General features: G+C 44.3%; 1 protein-coding gene across 1 annotated transcript in view; it reads right to left on the reverse strand.

Moving 5' to 3' along the window:
- The window catches only part of ush2a (Usher syndrome 2A (autosomal recessive, mild)), a 303,512-nt gene that overhangs the window by 36,373 nt on the left and 256,491 nt on the right, over positions 1 to 10,648 (reverse strand).

Below are 10,648 nucleotides of genomic sequence, written 5' to 3' on the forward strand. Positions count from 1 at the left end.
GCCAGATCATTAACAGGCGTGCTAACAGCGTCGGCATCCGACCCCAACCGGCGACCAATTCAATTAAAAGTGGGGGTCTCTTTAAGGGGGTGTTTGTCCTTTTAATGAATGGGTTATTAGCAGCCGTTCTGTTCGTGCTGGCCCCGGCTACCTGCTCAGAATGCGCTTCAGATCTTCGGTGCATGGCGTGCCGCGTCGCCCGCCTCGATCATGGCCCAACGCTTCCCTTGGTGAGGAGAGCCACGCTCTGGCGCTTGCCCATTATGTTTATGCAGCCTTCGCTGTGTTCTTAATGATAAACTAACAGATTGTAAACATGCTGTTGACGCACCCCACCCCCTTCTCTCTCTCTCTCTCTCTCTCTGTTTTCTCTCTCACTCTCTCTGCAGGCTTTTTTCCTCCCCCTCTTTTTTCTACTGGGTATTTTTTAAACAATGTCCTTCATGTAAGAGTGGCTTCAGGCAGCAGAAGGACATCATTAGAGCTGTGGTTAAACTGTAATTTACACCATTAGCTAGGCAGCAGCCATTTTTATTGCCTAGTAAATTTCGGCTCTGAAATATTTGGACCATATGGCTCGATTTGTGTAATAACCTTAATTTCTTGCACCCTTCAGGTCCGGCTGGCTGTGTGTGTGTGTGTGTGTGTGTGTGTGTGTGTGTGTGTGTGTGTGTGTGTGTGTGTGTGTCGGCAGGGAGGAGAGGGAAGCTGTCTATAGCACAGCGGTTGAGATTAATAAGGTGTCGCGTCCTGTTTGGGTGAAGGCATTGGAACAGCAGCCAGATGGTATCTCTGCAAATGACTGTCAGGGGTCCTGATCTAATCAATAGCATGTATTAATACATCTCCCTCAGCTTCCTCATGGGGCCAACACACAACATCTGGAGAGAGCAGGAGGGGAGAGGGAGAGAGAGAGAGAGAGAGAGAGGGAGAGAGAGAGGGAGGGAGAGGGGAGAGAGAGGGAAAGAGAGAGAAAGAGAGAGAGAGAGAGGAAGAGAGATTGGGTTGAGGAAGAGAGAGAGAGAGGTATTATTATGGAGGTGGAGAGAGGGTGTGATGGAGAGAGTGATAGAGAAGAAACAGGAAGTGAAGGAAAACCCACTGTACATAACAAGAAGAAATAAAGAGATGACAAAACCCACTGTACATAACAAGAAGAAATAAAGAGATCAAGGAACTTAACGAAAGCTAAAAAGAAGCAGAAAAAAAAGGTAACTGTAGAGGAGATGAGAATGTAGAAATAGACAGAAAACAAGCTGATGAACGTAAGTAAGAGCAACACAAAGTGAGTTAACTCACACACACACACACACACACACGTGTGTGTGTGTGAGCATGTGCCGAGTCTGTCTGCTCTCTCCTGCAGGCTTGATAAGTGTTGGGCAATGAGGGGCGCGCATGCCCACGGCGACGGCAGGCGTTTGTGTTGGCGCGCGCCGCTTGGGCCTCCCTACCCTCATTCAGTCCCATCGCCATGACGATGCCATTAATCACACGCCCTGGCACTGGGAGCCCCATGCAACGCAGCCAGGGATCAATAGCTTCACCCGAAAAAAAAAAAAAACTCTGTGTGTGTGTGTGTGTGTGTGAGAGAGAGAGAGACCAGACAGAAAAAGAGCCTAAGATGGCATTCAGAGTGGTAAATAAACAAATATGCACACACACACACGTGCGTGCGCACACACACACAGACAGACACACACACACAGACAGACACACACACACATTTACACTTCACCGCTTCTGCACTGGACATTACTGATGAGCTGTGCCCACCACACACCATCTGCTCAGTGTGTGTGTGTGTGTGTGTGTGTGTGTGTGTTTGTGTGTGTGTCTGTGGGTGTGTATGCGTATGTGTGCGCCTGATTGAATATGGCTGGATGTGTTTGAATCTGGATGGGTGTGCGTGTGTGTATGAGAGAGAGAGAGAGACAGAGAGAAAGAAATAATCAGGATGTGAGTGTGTGTGAATCTGGATGTGAGTCTGTATGTGTCTGTGGGCTTATGGTTGAGTGTGTGTGAAGCTGGAAGTATGTGAGTTAATTAAAAGTTAAAAGTATTAAGGTGTTTAAGTGTCATATGACTGTTTGGAGAGCGTATTTAATTATCTCAGCTCATCCACAGCCAGCTAGCGCACATTCATTAGCAGTGGCAAAAAACAAGCTTCAGAAATCAACAGATGTGACCTCATTCAGAATCGCTGAGGAAACCCTTAACTCGCCTAGGCCGCTCGTACCTCTAAGCTTGGCCCCTGTCAATCAAATGACGAGTGAACTGGCAAAACCCGTTCACTTTCTATCACAAGTCATTTGACTCTCAGAGCAAGATAACTGGCTGTTTTTCGAAAGAGTCTCCTCCAGGCACAGTTCAAAACAGTGAAACATGGTAACTCTAAACTGCTAAAATAGCACTTCCTCTGTATCAAAAGATGAGAAACCCCTCACTAATCAATCACAAGCCAGGGACAACAGCCCTCCACCACTCTCAATCAAAAGCTAAAGTTAACTAGGAGAGGAGAAAGCTCTCCTATACACAATCAAAAGCTGAAAGAAGCCATCACTCTGGAAGAAGTCTCAATAAAATGGAGTGAGAGCTCTGAACCAGTGCTCTCTGTATCTCTCTCACTGTGTCAGAACCTGTGCTTTCTCTCTGTCTCTGTCCAGAACATGTAGTCTCTCTCTCTTTCTCTCTGTCTAGATCCTGTTGTTCTCTCTCTCTCTCTCTCTCGGTCCAGAATCGGGCGAGAATTCTGAGAATGGTGGAACCAACCTGTGGCCACTCAACAGTTGGCTACAGCCCAATCGATCGGGCTGCCGACCGCGGGCCAAGTATTGATGCGCCGCACGGACAGCTGATATTGCACAAAGCCACTGTCAAAAACAGATGTGGCCAGATCAATGGATTATAAATGTAGCCCTGAGAAAGTGCAGTAATATCCACACTCCGATTTCCCCATTGAGAGAGAGAGTGAGAGAAATGCAATAAAGCACATTGAATTGAATTGAATTGAAATGGAGAGCGAAAATAGAAAACAGGAAGTTTCATGGGAAGCATGGATAGAGAAGACGAAGGAGTTGGGAAAGTGTTATAGTTGGATATGATGATGGGCAATCATGTATCATATATTTTGGGGAACAATTTTTACACAGCCATATTTTAACTCTCCCCTCTGTCCTTCACCTGAATCTTGATGTTTGTTAATTCTCAAGTCCCTCGTGTTAAGAGCATCCAGCAGAAATGTTAATGGTGGCCCCAGCTGTGGCGCGACTGGCTGGGGCACCAGCACCGTACGACGGCGACCCGGGTTCGATTCCCGCCCCGTGGTCCTTTCCGGAACCCACCCCTGCTCTCTCTCCCATTCACTTCCTGTCACTCTCTACTGCCCTATCATTAAAGGCATAAAAAGCCCAAAAGAATATACTTTAAAAAAAAAAAAAATGTTAATGGTGTTCTGCATGTGCGTTCCGCTCTGATTAAATAGAGAGTGAAGGTTAGATGCAGGTGAAGTGGAGGTTGCACAGTGTGAAACTGTGAATGTGTGACGACTTGATGACAGAGGACTGAGTGTGTGTGTCACCTGACTCTTTTTACCCTTGTTTACAGTGAAAACAACAACAAAAAAACAAATTAACATTCTGGGAATATTTTGCCGGAATCTGTGCGTGTGCAAGAAAAATGTGCCATTAAATTAAATCCACATGCGATGATTGATTCAAGGACGATACCCAATCCTGGCTTTGTCCAGACATAAATTGTGTGAAAATCACTGCCCAAACAGTGAAAAAAGTGGCATAAAAATTCCCTTAATTTTTGGATGTTGTTTGAAAAATTAGCACCCCCCAAAAAATTACAATGTGAGAAATAATAAATCAACGGCCGCCATTACGAGGTCAGGGTCATAACTCACGAGAGAGAGGGGGATACAGGGAAAATTAATTACGACTTGATTAACACCAAACCACCTGACGTCACACACACACAAAAACACACACACACACACACACACACACACACACACACACACACACACACACAGCAGCCACTCTGGAGGTCAAGAAAGCTGAAAGGACTGCCAAAAGAATACAGCAGTAAATGGTAAATGATTCCATAGGAGTATGGAGGAGAGAGAGGGAGAGAGGGAGAGAGAGAGGAGAGGAGAGAGAGGGAGAGGGAGAGAGGGGGAGAGAGAGGGGGGAAAAGATGAAAAAAAAGGTTAGCTGCTGATAAAGGGACTGCCCGAGATGACGTTCATTAATTGCCGGCCAAATAATTAATTTGTCTATCAGACGGGCATCTATCTGCCGTGGTGTGGCGCGGCGTGGAGCGGGGCGGTGCGGTGCGGCGCGGCGCGGGGGGAGGACCAGGCTGCGCTGGGGCGCCGGGCCCAGAAGTCCTCCCCTCTCCCAAGTGCTATTATGGAGGAGAGGAAAGACAGAGTGCAGAGGGAGCCTGCAGGAGCTGAATTTGCATACCAGTGAATGCATACACGGGAGCTTAATTAATTTAGACTGATGCGGTGGCAGGGGGTGGGCTTCTGGTCATATTTTCTCACGTCAAAGACAGTGCACTGCACTCACGGCCAAACTATGCACGGAGTCACCAGAGGGCTATCCTTTACTACAAAATATACTTACTACTACGCCAAATATTATATGAGAGAAATATCCTGTGCCTTCATATATGACTGGTGCTGGGAGATGTGCATGAGGAGTTCACATATACAGTATCATCATATTATCTATTATCTGTTTATAGACCCTTTCAACAATAAAAACAAAAACAATGCTTGAACGTTGTATTTGGGCCCCAATCTACTTCCTCTGCATTAAGATAACATATGGAATGTTAAAACGGAAGCCTTGTGGGGCCAACTATGATGCTGATAATGGAACTCTCTTGAAAGGGTTTATAACGTTGTAACCATTGATAGTGTCTCGTCTGATGTATATGCTATTTGTCAGACAACTTACTGTTACTGTTACTTTTAGTCTGCTAGCTTCTGTAAGCTAAGTTCTTACTGCTGCTAACGACATACCATAGTGTCAACTTTATGGTTATGCCTATGGGATTTGGCAGATGCTTTTGTCCAAAGCAACATTTTATCTTAAAAGATGTCTTGGCCTCCTGTAGTTGAATGTAGCTTAGTGTAGTTTAATGTAGGGTAGGGTAGTGCAGTTGAATGTAGCTTAGTGTAGTTTAATGTAGGGTAGTGTAGTGCAGTTGAATGTAGGTAGTGTAGTTTAATGTAGGGTAGTAAAGTGCAGTTGAATGTCGGGTAATGTAGTTGAATGTAGATTAGAGTAGTTTAATGTAGGATTGTGTAGTGCAGTTGAATGTAGGGTAGTGTAGTTGAATGTAGGGTAGTGTAGTGCAGTTGAATGTAGGTAGTGTAGTTTAATGTAGGGTAGTATAGTACAGTTGAATGTTGGGTAGTGTAGTTGAATGTAGATTAGTGTAGTTTAATGTAGGGTAGTGTAGTGCAGTTTAATGTAGGGTAGTGTAGTTTAATGCAGGGTAGTGTAGTGTAGTTTAATGTAGGGTAGTGTAGTGCAGTTGAATGTTAGGTAGTGTAGTTGAATGTTGGGTAAGGTTAGTTTAATGTAGGGTGGTGTAGTGCAGTTGAATGTAGGGTAGTTTGGTGTAGTGTAGTGTTAGGTTGGGGCGTGTGTTCTGTGAGGCGGCTGCTGATGTGAAGTGAATCTTCACAGGTGTACGTGTGTGTCTCAGGAGACGCGGCTGTTTAGATGAGACTCCTCGGAGGCCCTGCCTTGAGTTATTAATTTAAGAGAGCCAGCGTGCGTGCATGTGTGTGCCAGTGTGTGTGTGTGTGTGTGTGTGTGTGTGTGTGTGTGTCTGAAGGAGGCCCAGGAAGCTGCGATGCCTTAGACAGATGCTGCTGCCCAGCTGGGCTTCAGAGGAAACAGCTGCACACAGCTGACTTTGGCCAACACCTCCAACCCATCCATGAGCTCACACACACACACAGAAACACACACACACACACACAAATCTTGGTAACACTTAATACATAATAACAGGCCACAATAAATAGCAAAGTAGCTAGAGTATCACTCGAGTTTGTTAATGACTGCAAATAAAGCAATTCTATGCATAGAAACATTATCTGTAATTGACACCTTAATGATATAAGAATTCATACATTTCACACAGCTACAACTTTACGATAAGGGTCCACAAAAGGTTCCAAATAAAACAGATCCAGTATATTAAAATACAAGTATATATGAAGACGAAGTTACAATAAATAAAGCTGTGATCAAATTGTTGTAGTAGAAATTGTCTATGATTAAATGCAGTTACATTAATAACAAATTTAATTGCATAATCTATTATGTAATTTATTATATAAATAAGAAGTCATTACAGTTGCTTTGCATTCAAAAGCTTTGCTTTGCAGGCAGTTAATTTCTAGAGAATTACAAGACTATTCAGTAATAAAATAAGCTACATTGGTAATTATCATAAATTATCAACAAACTATGGCTGCTCTGCTATTCATAGTGGCCTGTTAGTTACCCAAGTGTAATCCAAATCTTAAATATTCACACACGCATATGCTGCACACACACACACACACACTTTTGACACAGACATGTGTCCTGCAAAAGTCTGCATAAAAAATTAAAAAGATCCACAAAACACAAACTAATCTACCTCATGTATCCACACACAAACATACACACACATGCATCAGAACAAACTAAAAGCTCAGGTGCGTGGACAGTGAAAAATCTGCCTGCGACCAAATGCCACCCACTGTACGTGTGTATGTGTGTGTGTGGCTGTATGTACAGTATATGTATTATATATGTTTGTTTGCATGTGTGTGTGTGTGTGTGTGTGTGTGTGTGTGTGTGTGTGTGTGTGTGTGTGTGTGTGTGTCTGTGTGTATGTGTGTTTGTTTGCATGTGTGTGTGTGTGTGTGTGTGTGTGTGTGTGTGTGTGTGTGTGTGTGTGTATGTGTGTGAGAGTGAGTGTGTCTGTGTGTATGTGTATGTGTGTTTGTTTGCATGTGTGTGTGTGAGTGTGTGTGTGTGTGTGCATGTGCGTGTGTGTCACAACACAGTCTTTGTGACGCAGACGCGGCAGCCAGGCGTTCAGTGGCGGTCAGCTGACTGATGACCGGTGCTGGGCTTTAATATGAATGAGCCGGGTGAAAGGGCAGCATTTACATCGGGTATAAATTATGACTGACAAACCCAAAGGTCAACGCCCAGCGTTTCCACACCAGCGCGTCCACAGCACAGAGATGGGGAGGTGTGTGTATGTGTGTGTACGTCTGTGTACCGTTCTGCGTTTCTAATGTTTAGTGTGTGTATGTATTTGTGTGTGTGTGTGTGTGTGTGTACGTGTGTGTACCGTTCTGGGTTTCTAATGTTGAACCTGTGAAACTTAGAGACAGCAGCAGTGAGATGAGTGTGTGTGTGTACGTGTGTGTACTGATCTTGGTCTCTAATGTTTAGTGTGTGTGTGTGTGTGTGTGTGTTTTTGTGTGTGTGTGTGTGTGTGTACGTGTGAGTATCGCTCTGGGTTTCTAATGTTCTAACCTGAGAAACGGCTGCCTTTTGTTGTCCTCTTTGATTGTTACTCACACCAGAGTTACTGATCCCTGTCTCATTTCTGTCATCTAAAAGTCTCTCCATGCTCCTTCTTTCAATCCCCTCCTCTATGAATATTTCTCTGGTCTTTTTTTCATCCCCTCCTCTATGTGTTTCTCTCTGGTCCCTCTGTCATCCCTCTCCTCTATGTGTTTCTCTCTCTGCTCCTCTCTTATTTTCCTCCTCTATGTGTTTCTCTCTCTGCTCCCTCTCTTATGCTCCTCCTCTATGTGTTTCATATATATGCTAGCTGTCTCTTATTTTTCCTCTCTATGTGTTTCTCTCTCTGCTCCTCTCTTGCTCCTCCTCTATGGTTTTCTCTCTGCTCCTCTCTTATTTCTCCTCCTCTGTCGTTTCTCCTGATTACTCCTCTGTAAATCTCTCCTCTGTCTGCTCTCTCTATCCCATATAAATTTCCCCTCCTGTCTGGAGACCTCTGGTAGGTTTGCATACAAAATATTTTCATGCATTCTCACACACACAGACACACATACACACTCTCCACTCGTCAAGAGCCTGTGGACACTGCTGATTGCGGTGAGGAGAGAGAGTGAGCTATCTGTTCTGTTTGAGTTCGAGGGTGGGAGTGGGATAGAGAGAGTGAGAGAGAGACATGTAGAGTTAAGGACACGAATCCTCTGGGAGCTCAGTGTGTGTCTAATATGGACACAACATATCCATACAGCACTGCCTCTGGTTAGGAGTTTGACACACACAACGGCCAACAAAATGCAACAAAATGACCGGAAACGACTGAGGGAGATTGTGCTGTTATATTTGGGATACAATGTGATGGAGTGTGTGTGTGTATGTGTGTGTGTGTGTGCGCGTGCTTGAGTGTGTGTCTGTGAGGAAGTGTGGAGGTTCTAAGACGGCACAAATGAAGTGTTGGCATTAGACATAAAGACATTTCCATCTTCACTGCTTGTGGCAGAGACGAGAGCAGCCCTGTAGCTTCTCCTTGAGTTTTTACAGTTTTTACAGTAGCACATCATAATGGGTGACAGGCCACAGCCCTGGGGGGCAGATCAGAGCCCCCCCCCCAATCCACACACACACACACACACACACACACACTCTCCCTCTGGCTTCCCTGGAATCACTGTAATTGCACTCAAGTTGGAATGATTGCCCCATCAATGTTAATGGTCTCTGAACTTCTATAAACTGGTCACTTGCCAATAACCCGCGCCTGGCCCATGTACTAATGCTTTTCCCATTCTGTTTATTGGGCCGTGTGGCCCAGGATCTCACAGTAGTCACCTGTGCTGGATCGGACTGGGATCGATCAGAGACTAACCTGACACACACACACACACACACACACAACACACACACACACACACACACACACACACACACACACACGACACTCTTAAATGTGCTCCCTTTCTCTTTCTCACTTTATCCACATCCTACTGTTGAGTTTGCAGTTCCTCCCATTGAAATGTCTAACACAGATTCTAAAACGGATAGTTCCGGTCCTTGATTGGCTGAATTGTGTTCGATGCCAGCAGGAGCTGTCCCCTCCTCTCATACTCTCTCCTCTCCACTCCTCTCTTCTCTCCTCTCTATCCCTCTCTTCCCCTCTCTCCTCTCACTCCTCTTCTCTCCTCTGGCATCGTCTCCCTTCTCCTCTCCTGTCATCTAACCTCCTTTCCTAGGCGGTCCCATTTCTCTGTATTAAATGCTGATGAAATACTTATAAAATATTCTAAATCCTAAATGTGTTTTCTTCCTTTATCCCAGAAATATGCGGTTTATTAGTATTAAATAATCCGTCTTTTATTATTGAAGTAATCGATAAAAGCAATCCCTTTCTGAAGTAATTATAAAATAAACTTTAAAATGTAATATAAGTAATCTTAAAATATTAGTTTATAATGTGTTTTATTATTAGTAATGTGATCTATGTGTTTTTAATAATCTCTTCTATTAAATTTCGATCTAGTAAATAACAAAAAAGCCAATGACATTATTAAATCCCGATTAATGTGTCCCTGTGTTTTGTGAGCATAATAGTAATCAAATCTTTTTTTATTAAAATAATGCCGATAAAAATCCTCTCAAAAAAATATGTTTTGTAATGTAAATATCATTAAAAGTAATCCCCGTAAAAAATCTCCTAAAATATGTTTTGTAAAATATCTTCCCCTCTCTCCTCTCTATCCCTCTCTCCTCTCCCCTCTCTTCTCTCCTCTATCCCTCTCTTCTCCTCTCTATCCCCCTCTCTCCCTCTCCCCTTTCTTCTCTCCTCTCTATCCCTCTCTTCCCTCTCTCCTCTCCATCCCTCTCTTCTCCTCTCTATCCCTCTCTCCTCTCCTCTCTATCCCTCTCTTCTCATTTCCTTTCTTTCCGTCTGGCTGTTTACTGAGTTGCCAGCTTAGATTTGGGGCAATTTGATGGCCACTTGTTACAGAGCTCTTCATTTCATGTTTGAATAATGTTTAAGTGTGTGTCTCTGTGTGTGTGTGTGTGTGTGTGTGTGTGTGTGTGTGTGTGTGTGTGTGTGTGTGTGTGTGTGTGTGTGTTTGTGTGTGTGTCTGTGTATGTGCTGAATATGCTTGTGTGTATGCAAATATGCAAGCATGTGTTTATCTACTCATGAATGTGTTTATTTGAGTTGGCGTGAGTATGTGTGTGTGTGTGTGTGTGTTGTGTGTACACGTCCTTTCCCCAGGGAAATGGTCCTGCAGGCCCATGCCTCAGGCGTCTGTTTGGCTGCCTGCAGGCTTCTCCTCAGCTAACAGATGGCACTCTCTCTGTAGGGCCTCGACAATACACACACACACACACACACACACACACACACACACCTCATACTCATGCACACACGCCACCAACCTCTTACCCTTTGTACATACACACACAAACCCCACGGGCCCCTTACTCTTGACACACACACACACACACACACACACACACACACACACACACACACACACACACACACATCACCAGGTCCTCACACTATGCCATTCCTAAACAAACCACAAATCTACAGACACAAAAATCAACAAAATCCA

The sequence above is a fragment of the Alosa alosa genome, chromosome 19 (genome assembly GCF_017589495.1).
Source record: "Alosa alosa isolate M-15738 ecotype Scorff River chromosome 19, AALO_Geno_1.1, whole genome shotgun sequence".
Taxonomy (NCBI): domain Eukaryota; kingdom Metazoa; phylum Chordata; class Actinopteri; order Clupeiformes; family Clupeidae; genus Alosa; species Alosa alosa.